The following is a 19,283-nucleotide window of genomic DNA, read 5'->3' as shown; positions in this document are numbered from 1 at the left end:
ATACTAGTCTGTTTTCTTTTAGCAAATGTGGACCCATCTCCAAAAGTTGTAGCTCAATCCTAAATGGTATCTTGGGTGTATTAATGGTAACCCAGGTAGTGGTGCAGGAAATGCAAAAAGGTGTTATGTGAAACTATCCTTGATGGTAAATTTGTAAAGGGATCCTTTCGATCACTTGTCCATTTATCATCTGCTTACTAAAATCATGCAAATCACAAAGACAAACGTTTTCTTAAAAACTCTTTTGTTGACAAAACATGTCAGCTTGTCGGGGTCTTCTAATTTTATTTATCAAGTACTAAGGCTGGCTATACATTATACAATTTTCTTGTTGCATATTCCTTTAGATTTACCAAAACCATGTAATATGAGGTCAAACCTAAACACTTTCAATTTGTATGCAATCGGGCAGGCCCTTGCACTACACAGTTGAAGGTAATGCTAAAGGGAATTGAATAAGAAAAGTATATATTCTTTGGCAAGCTTTAGTAGAACTATAGGCAAAAATGTTTTTTTCCTTTTGAATAGGGAGGGTTATAACCCCTTTCAGATCTTTTTTCACCATCTGTGTCCCATTTTGGCGATTTCCCTTCACTTCCTGTCCCATAGCCAAACAGGAAGTGAGAGGAAATCCCTGGGGACCCCTAGGTCACCAGAACTAGTGTCCCCATTGGAATATTTCCCTTCTAATTATTTCCTGGGGACAACCCAAAATTTGGGATATTCTTTACTTTCACTTTGAATAATAATGGTAAACAGGACAAATAGGAAGGGTGAATCTCCTTAACTGGGGCACAGACAGCAATAAAAACTCTATCCAAATCTAAAAAAAAAAATTTGGACTTTAGTTATGCTTTAAGTCTCTCTTTTTGCAAAAATCCCTTCAAGGGTAACATTTAGGGCAACAACATTCTCCTACATCTGCACTGTTCAGTGGGATCATAGTGGTTGCATCAGTATATTAAAGTTACACTATAACTTTCTTACAATTAATTTAACTTTTGTTAGCATTTTCTACCGCTCTAAGTTGGAGGAAGGCCAGTTGCTGGAATGGAAAGAAAATCATTTGTTATTTGTGTTTTGTGTGGCCAGATTTTCTGAAATGTGTGTTGCCAAATTATATACCATAACTGACATTTTCTCATTTAGGGGAATGCATACCTTTGTAGACATGTAATAAAAAATCATCTTGATGTAAATAATCTTTTCAACTTGTATTGAAGCTAAACTCCATAGTAAAAATATATTCAGGTCTGAAAAGACTGAGGAAGGTGAAAGTGTATCTAAATCCAAAACCATGTCTGAATCTCTTTATCTACATAGCACTGGTGGCAGGGTAATTGGTAACTTACAGAAGTTAGCTAGGGAGGAAGATATCCTCTATGGTACAGGAAGTGACAAAGACACTATTTCTGGCAAGATCAACGGTTATTTTCTGAATTTGCTGAAAATATCCTCGAAAAAAAGAAGACTGTAAGATGCAAGATATCACATTTTTGTTCTTATGTTTAGTGATTTTTAAGAACCTCTGTCAGGAATTTATAGTTGATTTGCAGTTGATTGATTATAGTTGATTCGCATATTAAAAGGAAGGTCTAATGTATAAGCCACTGGGTTAATCCTGTGAAGAATACGGAAAGGCCCAATAAACCGAGGGAACACGAAGTCGGAGGTTGAAAGATGACAGTCAGACCCTGTTCCCAACCTGGTAGTAAGCTGCAGGCAAGCATCTGCGGTCAGCATGGAGTTTGTACCTATCATTAGCATGTCGCAAAGCCTCCTGGACTTGTACCCAAGTGGAACGCAGACCATGGAGACGCTCCTCTAATGCTGGAATACTCTGCGAAACAAATGAGTCAGGCAACATGGAAGGTTGGAAACCCTAGTTCGCCAAAAACGGGGACAATCGGGAAGCAGAATTCAAGGCACTTTTGTGAGCAAACTCCACCCACGGTAAGAGGTCTGACCAGTTGTTATGATGGTCAGAAATATACCGGGACACAAACTGACTACCCCTGTCCGAGACAATCACCTTGGGTAGCCCATGTAAGCGAAAGATCTCCTAAGCAAAAATGGAAGCCGGCTCCTTAGAAGTTAGAACTTCTTAAGTGGAATACAATGGGACATTTTTGAGAACCGGTCAACCACCATAAGGATAACTGCGTTGCCCTGAGAGTTGGGTAAATCCACAATAAAATCCATAGACAGGTGGATCCAGGGCCTCTCTCCACTGAGTATGGGTTGTAGGAGGCCCACTGGAAGGTTTTGTGGAGCCTTACTCTGAGCACACATGGAACATGGAGCTAGGAAGGCGGTTACATCAGCACGTAGACTAGTTCACCAGAATTGTTGGGAAATGGCCCAAAAGAGTGGATTCTTCCCAGGGTGGCCAGCAGCCTTGGGAGTATGTTAAGTCTGGAGCATGGCAGTACGGAGACTCTCTGGGACAAGGTTTCTCAGGAGGAGCATGGACCTGAGCAGCAAGAATTTTGTCATCCAAAGGAGAAGTGAGACTGGTGCGAACCGTAGCTAGAATACAATCAGGAGGAATCACAGGAACCGGAACCGACTCCATCTTGGAAGTGGAGGAAAATTGTCGTGACAAAGCATCAGCCCTTACATTCTTAGTACCAAGTAAGAATGAGACAATGTAATTGAAACTATACAAGAAAAGAGCCCATTGCACCCTTCTGGGAGAGAGGCGTTTAGCCTCAGACAAGAATGTGAGATTCTTATGGTCAGTAAGAATGAAAACCGGCACAGTGGTACCTTCGAAGAGATGTCTCCATTCTTTCAGAGTTAAAATGATCGCCAACAGCTCTCTTTCACCAATTTCGTAATCGCACTCCACAGGTGACAATTTCTTGGAAAAGTAGCCACAAGGATGCATAGCGCTCTCAGAGGTAGGACGTTGAGACAGAAGGGCACCAACCCCAGTCTCAGAAGCATCAACCTCAAGGATAAAAGGTAACATAGGACCAGGATGTGCCAACACAGGAGCAGAAACAAAGGCAGGCTTGAGACTCTAAGGCCTAATGGACGCCGGAGACCAACTCTGTGGGTTACCGTCCTATCAGTCAGGGGCTTGACCAGAGACGAGAAGTTAAGAATAAACTTTCGATAATAGTTGGCAAAGCCAAGAAAATGCTGCAGAGGACGTAAACTCATGGGTCGGGCCACTGTAGAACTGCTGAAAGTTTCTCTGGGTCTATCGAAAAACCAGCAGTGGAAATGACATAATGCAGGAATTTAACCTGTTCACAATGGAATTCGCACTTCTCCAATTTACAACAGAGATTGTTCTCTCTTAGTTTCTGAAGCACATGACAGACATCTGTGTGGTGGCTCTCCAGGGACTTGGAAAATATGAGGATATCGTCGAGATAAACCACCACATATAACTGCAACAAATCTCATCGTTAATAAATTCCTGGAAATCTGCCGGGGCATTACAAAGGCCAAAAGGCATTACGAGGTACTCATAATGGCCTGTTCTGGTATTAAACGCAGGTTTCCACTCATCGCCCTCCTTAATCCTCACGAGATTGTATACCCCTCTCAAATCAAGCTTCGTGAAAACTGTTGCTCCCTTGAGGCAGTCAAACAACTCCGTAATCAACGGAATCGGATAGGCATTCTTAATCATGAAACAATTGAGACCCCTATAATCAATACAAGGTCTCAGTTCTCAGGTCTCAAGAGGTGCACAGGACCTTGGCTATCTTCTGGAAGCATGTCTTACTGCATTGTGACCAGGAGAGAACCTCAGCACGGAGCCAATCAAAAGAGGGGTTGTGCCTCTGTAACCAAGGATAACCAATAACAAGCAGAAATATAGGTGAGGAAATAACTTGTAATTGGATTATATCATGGTGAAGAGCTCGTACGGCCATGGACAATGGAACAGTCTCATTAGTCACATTGGCAGGCTGTAGAGGTCTCCCGTCAAGACCCTCAATGACAAGTGGAGTGTCATGCAGCTGCAGTGGAATCGAATGCTTCGATACAAAGACAGCATCAATGAACAGGCCTGCAACCCCAGAGTAGATTAGAGCCTGTATCTCGATGGGCAACTCAGCCCAAGAAAGGGTAACTGAAACCAGGGGCTTATCCTTCTGGATAACTGGGGACGTAGCAACGCCACCTAAGGTCTGTCCATGACAGTGGACGGGTAGGACAAGACTTCAAAAAGTGACCTGCCTGGCCACAATAAAGGCACAATCTCACCCTCCTCCTAAGGGTTCTCTCATCCACAGGGGGACGCGCGAAGCCCAAGTGCATTGGTTCATCCTCACAGACCGACTAGGTACCAGGAGGCATGGGAGGTGAGGGAGTCAAGGGACTGCAAAGTTCACAGACAAATGTGCAGGAGGCTTCCGCAAGCGCTCCTTAAAAGAGAGTCTTTCTCTGAGTCTGGAGTCAATGAGGATGGCAAACGTGATCAACTTCTTCAGCTCAGTGGGTATATCTCGGGCTGCTATCTCATTCTTGATGGTATGCGAGAGACCATGCAGAAAAAGCAGCCACAAGGGCCTCATTGTTCCAAGCAACCTCTGCTGCCAGAGTACGGAATTCAATGGCGTAATCAGCAACAGTGCTCGTACTCTGTTTGATGGACATGAGGCACTTGGCAGCGGAAGAGGAAAGTGCGGGAACATCAAATACCCGTTTAAAAGAAGTCACAAACTCAGGGTAACTCAAGACACCATGTTTTTGCGTCTCACGTAGAGGGTTTGCCCAGACCAGGGCTCTCTCAGAAAGCAAAGATAGCACAAAACCTACTTTGCTTCTGTCCGTGGGAAATGCCTGGGGCAGCATCTCAAAGTATATCTCAACCTAGTTGAGAAACCCTCTGCATTGGACTGGATCACCCCCATATCGCTGGTGAAGCCAAGCGAAACCAGACATACCTCTTATAGAGGTAATATTCAAGGCGCCTGCACAGAGACTGGAGTAGCAGCAGGGGCGGCCTGCAACACAGGATGTACCGGAGCAGCCACAGTGGGAGTTTCCAGGTGGGCCGCGCGACTCAGGAGCTTTTGTGGCAAACTGATCCATGCGGTGATCCTGCTCATCCAATCTGAAAAAAATATTATCAACAAGTAGATTGACTGCATCTTCTGAATTCATGGCCTTCACCTACTGTCAGGAAACATGAATCAGACTGAGACAGAAGTACAGTTAAATCATACTTGTTTAATAATAATAAAAAAGGTAAACAGAGTAAACATAGTCAAAACATAGCCAGAGTTCAGGAACCGGAACGGATAGTCAGACAAGCCAAAACATCAGGGAGATAGAGATGAGCGTAGTAGAACAGCAAGCAGGATCTGGAGCCAGAAGGAATGTCAGCCAAGCAAGTCTTTAACAGGAACACAGGAGAGCGTCTCTAGAGATGTGACCAAGGCGAAGGCAGAGATCATCTGGACTGGACGGCTTAAGTAGGTAGGACTGATGAGCAGGATATCATCAACAGGTGAGTCACTGTGGAGAGATAGGAGCTGGCAATTAGCCGACAGCTGAGCAGCCAGCTTTGAGAAGGAAGGGCTGAGCCCAGCCCTGACAGGTAGCCAATCAGCTTCTATCTTTAGCTTGTTCAATTAAGCTTTTACAAAAAATAAAAACATGGAAGCTGAGTGGTTTCTATGCATAGCTGCACCAGATTTTGCACTCTCCAGTTTTAGTAAATTTGTAATTGCAAATGTACATTGGGAAGCCATATTAACTTATGGCATAGAGGTCTATGAGTCGGTCAGTTAGGGTGGATTTATTACAGAGACAGTTCACTTATAAAATGTTTTAAAATATGACAGTTTTCATGTGAGCTGTTGATAAGATATAGATTCATCAAATAAAATAGAACTAATGCTTCAGTATAACAAACTGGTTCACTAAAGTAAATAACTATAGATTTGCTGACTTAGATCTATTTAAGTAAAACATTTGTATATATTGTCATCTTACGATATGGTCCTTTTGGAGAATGAAAAAATACATTACCAGCATTAAAATTATTATTTATATACTAAAGATTGTATATGCAGTTTCTCTTGTATGTTATTATATGAATAAAAAGAGTAGAATGCAGCAAGAAACCATTCAGTGTTCTGATGAGCAAACACTTTTCAAAATAATTGCCTTTTGTCTTCATTTTTGTTCATGCTGATGGATATACATGTTCTAAACTTTTGTTGGATATGAATTTTCACAAAAGAAACAATAGACAGGAGAGCAAGTTGTTGGATACCCAGAGAATTTTGTATACATTTTTTATTGTACCCTGACATTTCAGTTCTGTTTCTTTCATTTATAATAATGTTAGCTTATTCTATATAAATAAAACTATAACCCCCCCCCCCAAAAAAAAAACAATGCATTGTAAATTGTTATTCATGGAGGCCATGGGTAAATTAAGATATTTGCACAAAGACTAATTTGGATACCTTTAGTATTAAGATTAAGAATAGAGCAAACAAAAAAATATTATAGTTGCCAATGATAAATGCTTCCCTCTTTAAAAACAGAAGGGAAAGAATAATAATAAGCCGAGAACAAATTGCGTAACTTTAGACACGACAGGCAAAAGAAATATACAAAAAACATGTAACATTTATAGTCACAAATTAATTTGTTTTATAAGATCCCATAAAATTTTTGTCTTTCTTCAACCGAATGACAGTCTCTAAATGCTAAATGATACATTGAAGAAGATCTTGAAAAGTGCATTCATATTGCGTTATTTAAGCATTTTTGTCACAAGAGAACATTTTGTCACAAATGTTTTACTCATGAAATAAATGTCCCCTTGTGCACCCCAAAAAAAAAAATCCCAAAAAACTGTCATAGTATATTGTACTTACACTATTCATATTGACAAGTAAGCAGACAGTGTCGGGTTGCTCTGCAAACTAAATGTCATAGAACATGTTGTATTAACATTTTTTTTTTTTTTTTACAAAATAAGGACTTTATACATGTTAAGAAAAATGGTATAAACATAAGGATACAAAAATAAATAAATACATACATAAAATATACCAAAAAACTGTTACAGCTCCTTGTTAAATACTATCAGACATGTGCAGGATGAAAAAATTCGTTTAGTTTAGTTTCGTTTCGATTCGTTATTTAACTAAATTCGTTTAGTTAAATTCGTTGCATTCATTACATTCGTTTTCGGAATTTGTTTCGTTTCGTATTCGAATTCGAAAAAATTCGACCGCATTCGAAAAAATTCGACCGTATTCGAAAAAAAAACTATCAAATTCGAAAAAATTCTAACACATTCGAAAAAAGCTGTCAAATTCGAAAAAATTCTACCACATTCGAAAAAAACTGTCAAATTCGAAAAAATTCTAACACATTCGAAAAAAATATCAAATTCGAAAATATTCTACCACATTCGAAAAAAAACTGTCAAATTCGAAAAATTTCTACCACATTCGAAAAAAACTGTCAAATTCGAAAAAATTCTACCACATTCGAAAAAAACTGTCAAATTCGAAAAAATTCTACCACATTCGAAAAAACTGTCAAATTCGAAAAAATTCTACCACATTCAAAAAAAACTATCAAATTCAAAAAAAATTTTACTACATTCGAAAAAAATATCAAATTCGAAAAAATTCTACCACATTCGAAAAAAAACTGTCAAATTCGAAAAATTTCTACCACATTCGAAAAAAACTATAAAATTCGAAAAAATTCTAACACATTTGAAAAAACTATCAAATTCGAAAAAATTCTACCACATTCGAAAAAAACTGTCAAATTCGAAAAAATTCTAACACATTCGAAAAAAATATCAAATTCGAAAATATTCTACCACATTCGAAAAAAAACTGTCAAATTCGAAAAATTTCTACCACATTCGAAAAAAACTGTCAAATTCGAAAAAATTCTACCACATTCGAAAAAAACTGTCAAATTCGAAAAAATTCTACCACATTCGAAAAAAACTGTCAAATTCGAAAAAATTCTACCACATTCAAAAAAAACTATCAAATTCAAAAAAAATTTTACTACATTCGAAAAAAATATCAAATTCGAAAAAATTCTACCACATTCAAAAAAAACTGTCAAATTTGAACAATTTCTACCACATTCGAAAAAAACTATAAAATTTGAAAAAATTCTACCGCATTTGAAAAAAACAATAACTGAATTTGAAAAAGTAAACTATATATATATATATATATATATATATATATATATATATATATATATATATATATATATATATATATATATATATTATATATATATATATAATATACACATACACACACACATATATATATATATATATATATATATATATATATATATATATATATATATATATATATATATAACCATCTTCCGAAATTTGAATTTCTTATAAAATGAATTCGATTTTGAATAGGAAAGATAGAAAACAGAATAGAAGAAAATATAATATATATATTATATTTTCTTCTATTCTGTTTTCTATCTTTTCTATTCAAATTTGAATTCATTCTATACGAAATTCAAACTTCAGAAACCATGTACCGAAATTCGAATTTCGTATAGAATGAATTCGAATTGAAAAGACTATTACAGAATATATAATATATATAATATATTATATTATATATTCTGTAATAGTCTTTTCAATTCGAATTCATTCTATACGAAATTCGAATTTCGGTACATGGTTTCTGAAGTTTGAATTTCGTATAGAATGAATTTGAATTGAAAAGACTATTATAAAATATAAAATAATAGAAAAGAAAAGCATAAAAAAACAATAGAAGAGAATAATAAACAAAAAAAAATTATATATATATATATATATATATATATATATAATTTTTTTTTTTTATTATTCTCTTCTATTGTTTTTTTATGCTTTTCTTTTCTATTATTTTATATTTTATAATAGTCTTTTCAATTCAAATTCATTCTATACGAAATTCAAACTTCAGAAGCCATGTACCGAAATTCGAATTTCGTATAGAATGAATTTGAATTTGAATTGAAAAGACTATTATAAAATATAAAATAATAGAAAAGAAAAGCATAAAAAAACAATAGAAGAGAATAATATATATATATTCTATTGCTTTATTATTTTATATTCTATCTTATTTATTGTTTTTTTTTAGAAAAACGTTTTCTATTTTTTTCGAATTCGAGTATGTTTTCGAATTCGATCGAATATGTTTTCGAATTCGATTCGAATATGTTTTCGAATTCGATTCGAATATGTTTTCGAATATGTTTCCGAATTCGATTCGAATATGTTTTCGAATTCGATTCGAATATGTTTTCGAATTCGATTCGAATATGTTTTCGAATTCGTTCGTTTTTTTTTCGGATTCGTTTAAATTCTTTACTTTTGTAATTCGGAAATTCGGATGCATCCGAATTTCCGAATAATGAAAAATTCGTCCGAATTTCGATTCGGAACGAAACGAAATGCACATGCCTAAATACTATCCTAAACAATGAGATATATGTATATTTATATCTATGTAGAATTATTTTTTAAAACTCATATCTATATCTATTATCATGCTTCTTTTTTAATTATCTATTCAACCTTACATGCTGACAAATACATAATGCTGAACAAAACAAGTACCATCCTGTCTTATAATAAGGGGTTCAAGTGGAAATATTCTTTTTATGAGAACGGAGTGTATCAACCTAGTAGTATACAGTATGCACTGTTCTATATTTTCAATTTTTGCATAGAAAAATTTTTGAAACTTTAATTTATGATGTGCCTATTGACTGTAGTCGCACAGCTGTCATTTAAAATCATAATTTGCCAAAAGACACCCACTTTTTAAAATAAATATAATACATAAATAAATATGTTGTATATGGCTACATCTGAAGGAAAGAAATTAATGGCAATGTATGTAATACTATATAGATTGTTTAAGAAATTACAGAAGGTTGATTTACTAAGATAACTAATGATTTGATTGCACAACAAACCTCCGTTTTTTTTTTTTTTTTAAATGAGATTTCTCCTGAATCCAAATGCCCGCTAAAGAATTGAGGTGGTGAAAAATGATTCCTTTAAATGTCTAGTACAACCAAACCTAAATCCGTATATGTAACAGAGAGTCTTATGATGACATCATTTGCTTAAGCTCCCAGCCAGGTTGCTATCTTTGCTATTACAAGAGGTCCCACTGTTCCTTTTGTTAATGTAATGCATTTTACAAATAATAAATTCAACAAAGAAATTGGAATGACCAAAAAAAGTTTGGAACAGTCAAAATTCCAAGGTTGGGTGAGACCTTAACTTGGAGCTCACACTGCAGGAGTCCAAAGGAAAGGCTGAATTAGCCAATTAAAGTGGCTGTGTCTTTGCCCCTGAAAAAATTCCAAAACAGTTCTATGCAAAAGAAATAATATACTATCCAAAATACTTAGGGTCAGCTCATCCCAAAAAAATATATTTCAGTTATGGCAAAAGCCTAAAAGGCTGACTCTAAAGTCACTACCACTACTACAAAAGTTGCCCAAAGTAGTTCCTTACAAACAAGGGGATGGTACACTTACCTCTCTGACAGTAACTGCTTGTGTAACTGCAGTATGAGCTGGAGTTGAGCTTTATTGTGTTAGTATATCTTAAGCAGCGTATACACTGTAAGGTCTTTCTTTTTTCATTCAATCAGCAGGTTGAACGAAAAAAAAAAAATGACAGCTCCCCAAATCAACACAAGTGATATTGATGCAGGGACCTCTGCTGCTGTTCTATTGTATTCTGACAGAAGGGACTCTTCTGTTGAGTAGAGAGGAATACCCATGTGCCAAAAGTCAGCCAGTTCCTGCAGAACCCAGCTTAAATCCCAACCTAGCTTAACCACTTTTCGCCCGCCTTATAGTAAAATGACAGTGGCGGGATGACAATCTTGTTCTGGGATAACGTCGTATGATGGCGCCCCAGAACCGCCGCTTTTGTGTGCCCGGGAGGGTGCGCAGCATGGCAATCTCAGTCACGCAGTGTTCCTTGGACATGGCACGACCCTGATCTCGGTAAAGAGCCAATGACACGGCTCTTTACCCATGTGATCGGCTGTGTCCAATCACAGCCAGTCCCATGTAAATAAAGAAGTGCCATTTATCGGCTCTCCTTGGCTCACACTGACAGAGTGTGTGGTGAGGAGAGCCAATCAGTGGCATCTCCTCGCAGGGGAGACCTGTACAGGTAATCAGGACACTGATCATCAGTGCCCTGATTACAGTACAGCCCTAGCAGTGCCCATCAGTGACACCAATCAGTGCCCATCAGTGACCCCAATCAGTGCCCATTAGTGATGCCAGTCAGTGCTGCCTTTCAGTGCCTGCTCATCAGTGACGCCCATCAGTGCCCATCATTGCTGCCCATCAGTGCCACCTATCCATGCTGCCTATCATTGCCCAGCAGTGCCTTCTATCAGTGCCACACATCAGTGCCCATCAGTGCTGCATATCAGTGCCACCTATCAGTGTGGCATATTAGTGCCTCATCAGTGCCCATCAGTGCAGCCTATCGGTGCCCATCAGTGCAGCCTCATCAGTACCCATCAGTGCTGCCTCATCAGCGCACATCAGTGAAGAAGAAAAATTACTTATTTACAAAATTTACTGACAGAAATTAAGAAAAAAGTTTTTTTTTTCAAAATTTTTGGTCTTTTTTTTAGCAAAAAATAAAAAAACCCAGCAGTGATTAAATACCACAAAAAGAAAGCTCTATTTGTGTGAAAAAAATAATAAAAATTTCATTTGGGTACAGTCTTGCATGAAAGCGCAATTGTCATTCAAAGTGTGACAGCACTGAAAGCTGAAAATTGGCCTGGGCAGGAAGGGTGTTTAAGTGCCCAGTAAGCAAGTGGTTAAAGTGGTAGTACATCCAACACTCCCCTCCCCGTAGATTGACAATGTTGCTGTCCAAATGTGCCCCCTGTGCTTCTTCAATCAGAGTGGAGGCAGTTTAACACAGACGATGTGTTACTGGCCAGATCACCAGGTGAAAACAGAGGAGAAGAAAAAACGGAATGCAGCCATCATATCTAAGGATTGGTAAGCTGCAATATATTACATTTGTGGTTTTGGGTTTAATACCGCTTTAAAACATTTGTCTAATGACTGGTTCACTTTAAAAAGAGATGGCAAAGAAACACAACTTATATATCATACAATGATTGCACAGAAAAAACACAATTCCTAAAAAAATTTATTTTTTATCTACAGTTTGCACATGTAATCTATGGCACAGTTGTGCAATTATGAAAACAGCAACTTCAAGATAGCAGTTTAACCTCTTCCGGACCAGCGGCCGCAGTTATACTGCGCCAGGTTGGCTCCCCTGCACGAGCCGTCGTAGCTGTACGTCGGCTCTTTAAGACGCCTCCGGCGGCGCGCGCACTCCCGAAGCGTATCCCCAGAGCCGATGTGAGTGCCCGGCGGGCGCGATGACCGCTGGGCACCCGGGTTTGCCCATTACAGAATGAGAATGGGGATGTGTGTGTGTGTGTAAACACACAAATCCCGGTTCTCTTAGGGGAGATGAGACAGACATACCAAGTATGAACAACGATCTCTCTCTCCTCCTAGTCAGTCCCCCTCACAGTTAGAACACACATAGGGAACACAGTTAACCCCTTGATCGCCCCCTAGTGTTAACCCCTTCCCTGCCAGTGTCATTTATACAGTAATCAGTACATTTTTATAGCACTGATCGCTGTATAATGTCACTGGTCCCAAAAATGTGTCAAAAGTGTCCGATTTGTCCACCGCAATATCGCAGTCCCAATAAAAATCGCAGATCACCACCATTACTAGTAAAAATAAATAATAATAATAAAAATGCCATAAATCTATTTCCTATTTTGTAGACGCTGTAACCTTTGCGCAAACCAATCAACATATGCTTACTGCAATTTTTTTTACCAAAAATATGTAGAAGTATACACATCGGCCTAAACTGAGGAAAAAACATTTTTTTTAAAAATTTGGGATATTTATTATAGCAAAAAGTAAAAGATATTGTTGTTTTTTTTTTCAAAATTGTTGCTCCTCTTTTGTTTATAGTGCAAAAAATAAAAACTGTAGAGGTGTTCAAATACCACCAAAAGAAAGCTTTGTGGGAAAAAAGGGTGTCAATTTTGTTTTGGTATAGCGTTGCACGACCGCGCAATTCTCACTTGACGCAGTGCCGTATAGCAAAAAATGGTCATTGAGCAGCCAAATCTCCCAGGGCTGAAGTGGTTAATTATGACAAGGCAGTATGATATAAAGAAGGACCCCTGATGCCTGTGTGGAAGCAGTGGTCTCTCTGCAGAGCTCTAACACATGCCTGCTGAGCCAGAGCTATAACTCTCCAAAGAGCAAATCTCGTACCTCCTGCTTATTGGAGAGCTCTAGTTCTGACTGAGCAGGGGGCGTCTTGGATATCTGCAGAGTGACTTCTGCTTCCACTCCGAGAGCAAGTGTTCTTATTCGCAGTATGCTGACTGTAGTTGCTTTTTAATTAAAACAAACTTTAAAACTTTATGCACCTCTTGTTTTGATGCACCAGGAATGTTTGTAGATAAATTAAATGGAGAGTTCACTTGGTCTTTATGCAGTCTAAAAAAGGCTGAGAACATAAGCTGCACTTACCTAAGATATGACAGTACAAGGACAATAAAAGGATTTTTATATTCAAATGAACATTGTAAATGTATATTACACACATATTTTTTTTTTACGGCTTCTAAAAATTCTTCTAAATAATGTATTTAAAGAATATTTAGGTATAAAGGTACATTTGAGACTGACTAGTTATTTACCTCAAATATCTTCCACTTCCCTCTAACTTTGAATGGTCCCTGAAATCCTCCACCGCTGCACCTCTGGCTATACCTGTCACATTTCTCCCTCCTCCTCTCCACTGAACATGCAGCCCTTGCCAAATTGTCATTACACGACAGCACCAAAATTGTTAACTCCTAATTTTTTTTTACTGCTGAAAGCATTCAATCAGACTCTTGTTTTTTTGTTTTGACAGTAATTATATGATGCATTACCCACTGGAACCAACTGTCACGGATAAATTATACAGCTGAATGACAGCTACCTGTCCTGTTGATTCTCCTGTCAGCAAACCATCCTCCTGATTTTTTTTTTTTTTTTTCAGCGCATCAAGTAAATTTTGTGGTGATGAAAGGTGTGTGCTTGCAGGGTTGTATGTAAAGGCATATACGTTATAGTGTTAGTGAGCTGGATAACCCATGATAGTAATAAAGAAAAGTACATCCTTCCTCCTGGCACAGTATATATTAGGGGCTTTCCAATGTAATTTAGTTGATTTAGAAACAGAGACAAAATAAGAGAGGGGGGTCATCATACAGATATACTCATTTCTGTCTGATTCAGAAGTAATTTATTACATCTCTAGTACAGTGATCAAGATATGCTAATTAAAGGATCACTAAACCTGGAATGAAAAGTTGAACAAACTGTATTTTATCAAGAGCTACGGATAGCATTTTTAACTATTGCACCGATTTATTGAAGACGTATTTAGCAGCGGCCTGTATCTACTCGAATGGAATCTCATTGAGTATTTGAACACAGGATTGGGTAAGGATAGCTCCTTTAGTAAATCATCCCTTATGTATGTAAAAGTGCCCGTGCTTGTACAAATATGGATATTTATATAACACTGTTGTGCATTATATTCTTGTTATGATAGGCAAAATGATACAGCAAAATTTTCTTTCATATCCAAAACAGAATGGAAACCATTAATTGCCTTTTCTTCTACAACAAAGAGGGGAAACCACCTTCAAACCTCCTACGCTAAAGAGAAAAAGAAGGGGGGTAACAATAGGACTTTTGTTGTACCATATGGAGACAACAAATCAACAGCCGTTTAAAAAGGCTCAACATACAACTTTATTATATCTCATATTTAAAATAGGACTTTAAAAGCAATTAGAGCAACACCATTAACTACTTGCTGTCCGCGCTATATTCAAAAGACGGCTACAGCACGGGCCTTAATTGCCGGGAGGACTTCCATAGGCGTTCTCCTGTGCATGAGCTGCCTGCGCGTCCCTGCGGAGCGCGCACGGTGCGCTCTGTGATCACCGAGTCTATGAGACTCGGCTGATCACGCATAGGAGTAAGGGGCCAATCCCGGGCCCCTTACCACGTGATCATCTGTCAGCCAATGACAGCTGATCATGTGATGTAAACAGAAGATAGGTAATCAGAATTTTTTTTTCTCACGCTGTTAGCGTGAAGGAAAAAAATAACTGATCACCGGCCTCTGTCAGAGGGACATCGGTCCCTCACACAAAGAGCCGTGGCTGACTCATCTGTGCCCACCAGTGCCACCTGCCAATGCCACCTATCAGTACTCACCAGTGCCCCCTACCAGTGCCCACAGTGCCACCTACCTTTGCCCACCAGTGCCACCCATCAATGCCCATCAGTGCTACCAATCAATGCCCATCAGTTCCTCATCATCAGTGCCACCAGTCAGTGCTGCCTATCAGTGTCACCTATCAGTGCCCATCAGTGCCACCCATCAGTGTCTATCAGTGCCAACCATCAGTGCCACCCATAAGTGCCACCTCTCAGTGCCAACTCATCAGGGCTTATCAGTGCCACCTATCAGTGCCCATTAGTGCCACCTTATCAGTGCCTATCAGTGCACCCTATCACTGCCTATCAGTGCCGCCTGTCAGTGCCCATCAGTGCCGTCTATCAGTGCCCATCAGTGCAGTCTATCAGTGCCCATCAGTGCCCATCAGTGCAGCCTCATCAGCACACATCATCGAAGGAGAAAAATTACCTGTTTTCAAAGTTTTATAACAAACTATGAAACAGTTTTTTCAAAATTTTTGGTCTTTTTTCGAGCAAAAAATAAAAAACCCAGCAGTGATTAAATACCACCAAAAGAAATCTCTATTTGTGTGAAAAAAATAATAAAAATTAAATTTGGGTACAGTTTTGCATGACCACGCAATTGTCATTCAAAGAGTGACAGCACTGAAAGCTTAAAATTGGCCTGGGCAGGAAGGGGGTTTAAGTGCCCAGTAGGCAAGTGGTTAATATACAACAATGTTGTTGAATATAGCTTGCATGGCTTTAAATATGTGAGATGGTCACAATGTGATAGCTTGTGTGATAATTCCTATCCTCTATAAATTTATAAAAACTCACGCTAAGGTGAAAAAAAAATATGAAATGTGAAATGAAACTTGCAGCAGCTGTACACAAAGTGCTATTCATTTGAGATAATGCAAAAAAATATAAATTACAGTGCTCGCAACCGTGCAAAAAAAACAAAATAAACTTATCAAAATAGTGTGCAAATATATCCCAGAAATATTCTATTAAAAGTGCTCTTATGCTAAAAATTATTATATAACACTTGCAACAGTGTAAAAGTTGATAACAAATTCATATATACAGTGCCTTGAAAAAGTATTCACACCCCTTGAAATTTTCCCCTTTTTCTCATGTTACAACCAAAAACCTAAATGTATTTTATTGGAATTTTATGTGATAGACCAACACAAAGTGGCATATAATTATGAAATATAAGGAAAATGATAAATGGTTTTCAAATATTTTTACAAATAAATATGTGAAAAGTGTGGTGTGCATTTGTATTCAGCCACCTTTACTCTGATACCCCTAAATAAATTCTAGTGGAACTAATTGCCTTTAGAAGTCATCTAATTTGTAAATAGAGTCCACCTGTGTGTAATTTAATCTCAGTATAAATACAGCTGTTCTGTGAAGCCCTCAGAGGTTTGTTAGAGAAGCCTAGTGAACAAACAGCATCATGAAGGCTAAAGAACACACCAGACAGGTCAGGGATAAAGTTGTGGAGAAGTTTAAAGCAGGGTTAGGTGATAAAAAAATATTCCAAGCTTTGAACATCTCACGGAGCACTGTTCAATCCATCATTGGAAAATGGAAAGCGTATGGCACAATTGCAAACCTACCAAGACATGGCCGTCCACCTAAACTGACAGGCTGGGCAAGGAAAACATTCATCAGAGAAGCAGTCAAGAGGCCCATGGTAACTCTGGAGGAGCTGCAGAGATCCACAGCTCAGGTGGGAGAATCTGTCCACAGGACAACTATTAGTAGTGCACTCCACAAATCTGGCCTTTATAGAATAGTGGCAAGAAGAAAGCCATTGTTGAAAGAAAGCCATATGAAGTCCTGTCTGCAGTTTGCAAGAAGCCATGTAGGACACACAGCAAACATGTGGAAGAAGGTGCTCTGGTCAGATGAGACCAAAATCAAACTTTTTGGCCTAAAAGCAAAATGCTATGTGTGGTGGAAAACTAACACTGCACATCACCCTGAACACACCATCCCCACTGTCAAACATGGTGGTGGCAGAATCATGTTGTGGGGATGCTTTTCTTCAGCAGGCACAGGGAAGCTGGTCAAAGTTGATGGGAAGATGGATGAAGACAAATATAGGGCAATCTTAGAACAAAACCTGTTAGATTCTGCAAAAGACTTGAGACTGGGGCGGAGGCAGGGCAGGACTTAGGGTGGTGGGGGCCCCTGGGCTTGAGTCACTTTCGGGCCTTACCTTCTATACATTACTTTAAATAGAACAAAATGTTGACTGGTACCGTAGACAGTGTTACATGTTAAAAAAAACGTAATAATCTATTTATATGACCACTGATTGAAGCTGAAGCTTGAAAAACTTTTTTTCCAAAAAATAAATAATGATTAAAAAAGTTCAAAGTGATCATGTGTTTATTGCAATGCACAAATGTCTTGGTCAGAATAAGAATAAAACCCTTATTTACCTGGAAAACATATTGAAAAACAAACAAATATCTTGTAAGGCAGCCCGGGAAAGACAGATACTACACTTAGGCAGGCTCCTCCGCTCCAGGCAGCTCCTGTCGCGGTCATGTCGGCTCCAAGTCTGAGACTCCAAGTCCAACGTGACTGACTCAATGACATCACTTGTTGCTAGATGCCAGGCAGCCCAGGCGCTAGCAACGAGTGCAGGGTTGCTAAGCCAACAGTGCAGCTTGTAGCTGGCCAGCTAAGACCTGTCCTAGGTTGCTAATGTGACTTACATGCATATACAGCTAGACCTGCTAATAACCTTAATACAGTTTATATGCTCACATGTGAGAGATAAAAAGCAGACTTATTTACTGTGACTTTATATATGGATGTCATATAACAGTTGTATATTGTGTTCCCAGAAGCAAACCAGAAAGCAAAGAGTTAAGCCTTTGTGACTCTCAGGAGTTTTGGCCAGTCACAGCCAATCTCACACTGACCAAGAGTTTAGGCCAATCACAGCCAGCCTTACATCTATTATTTTGTCTAGAAAATTACCCAGCACATTGCTAGATCTCATTATATCAGAGAGAGTGGACCTGAACAGATTGCAGATCCAGCCAGAGTTCAGTTTTATGGAAGCAAGTGGCCAAAATAGGTATTTAATACAGTTATATATGTTACTATTGTTATATAATGTGATTAGAACTGTATACTGAACTAGTTATGTGTTCACTTGTAGTTCCACCAAACAAACCAAATAAACAAATGTTCAAACAAACGAGCAAACAGCAAATTGCAATATCAAACAAGTAAAACTATTTCTTAAGCCTCAGATATACCTCTCAGAGGGATCCCCCCCCCGTTGATCCCCGCTATTAGAGCTAGGAACGGTGAGATTACATCCCAACCAGACAAAATAAACGAAACTTTTAAAATATATTACAAGGAATTATATAAGTCCCGGGGGCCAGTGGGAGGGGTGGCAGTGGACGAATTTTTTAGGAAAATAGAATTGCCCTCCTTGTCGGGGTTGGACATTGAGGCATTGGAAGCTCCGATAACATTAGAAGATATTAAAACGGCCGTAAAGGAACTGGCCAATAAAAAATCTCCCGGTCCTGATGGTCTCCCTGCGGAGATTTATAAGAACTATGGGGAGATATTACTACCAGAGCTTCTCAGGGTGTTTGAATGGGCATATCAGGAGGGGAAACTAACTGAATCAATGACAGAGGCCACAATAATAATGATACCTAAAGAAGGGAAAGACCCCCTGGAACCCGCATCATATAGACCCATCTCGTTACTGTGTTCAGACGCAAAAATCCTGACTAAGATCCTCGCCACTAGGCTACAAAAAATAATTCATAAACTGGTTCACCCGGATCAAACTGGGTTCATCCCCCAGAGATCAACTAGCGAAAATATTAGGAGGTTTTTTCTAAACTTACAAATACCAACTGAAAACTCCGGTTCCAGAGCTGTTGTAA

Source organism: Aquarana catesbeiana, linkage group LG02, assembly GCF_042186555.1.
Source record: "Aquarana catesbeiana isolate 2022-GZ linkage group LG02, ASM4218655v1, whole genome shotgun sequence".
Lineage (NCBI taxonomy): Eukaryota > Metazoa > Chordata > Amphibia > Anura > Ranidae > Aquarana > Aquarana catesbeiana.
The sequence above is the reverse complement of the archived record's forward strand: the minus strand, read 5'-3'. Positions refer to the sequence as shown.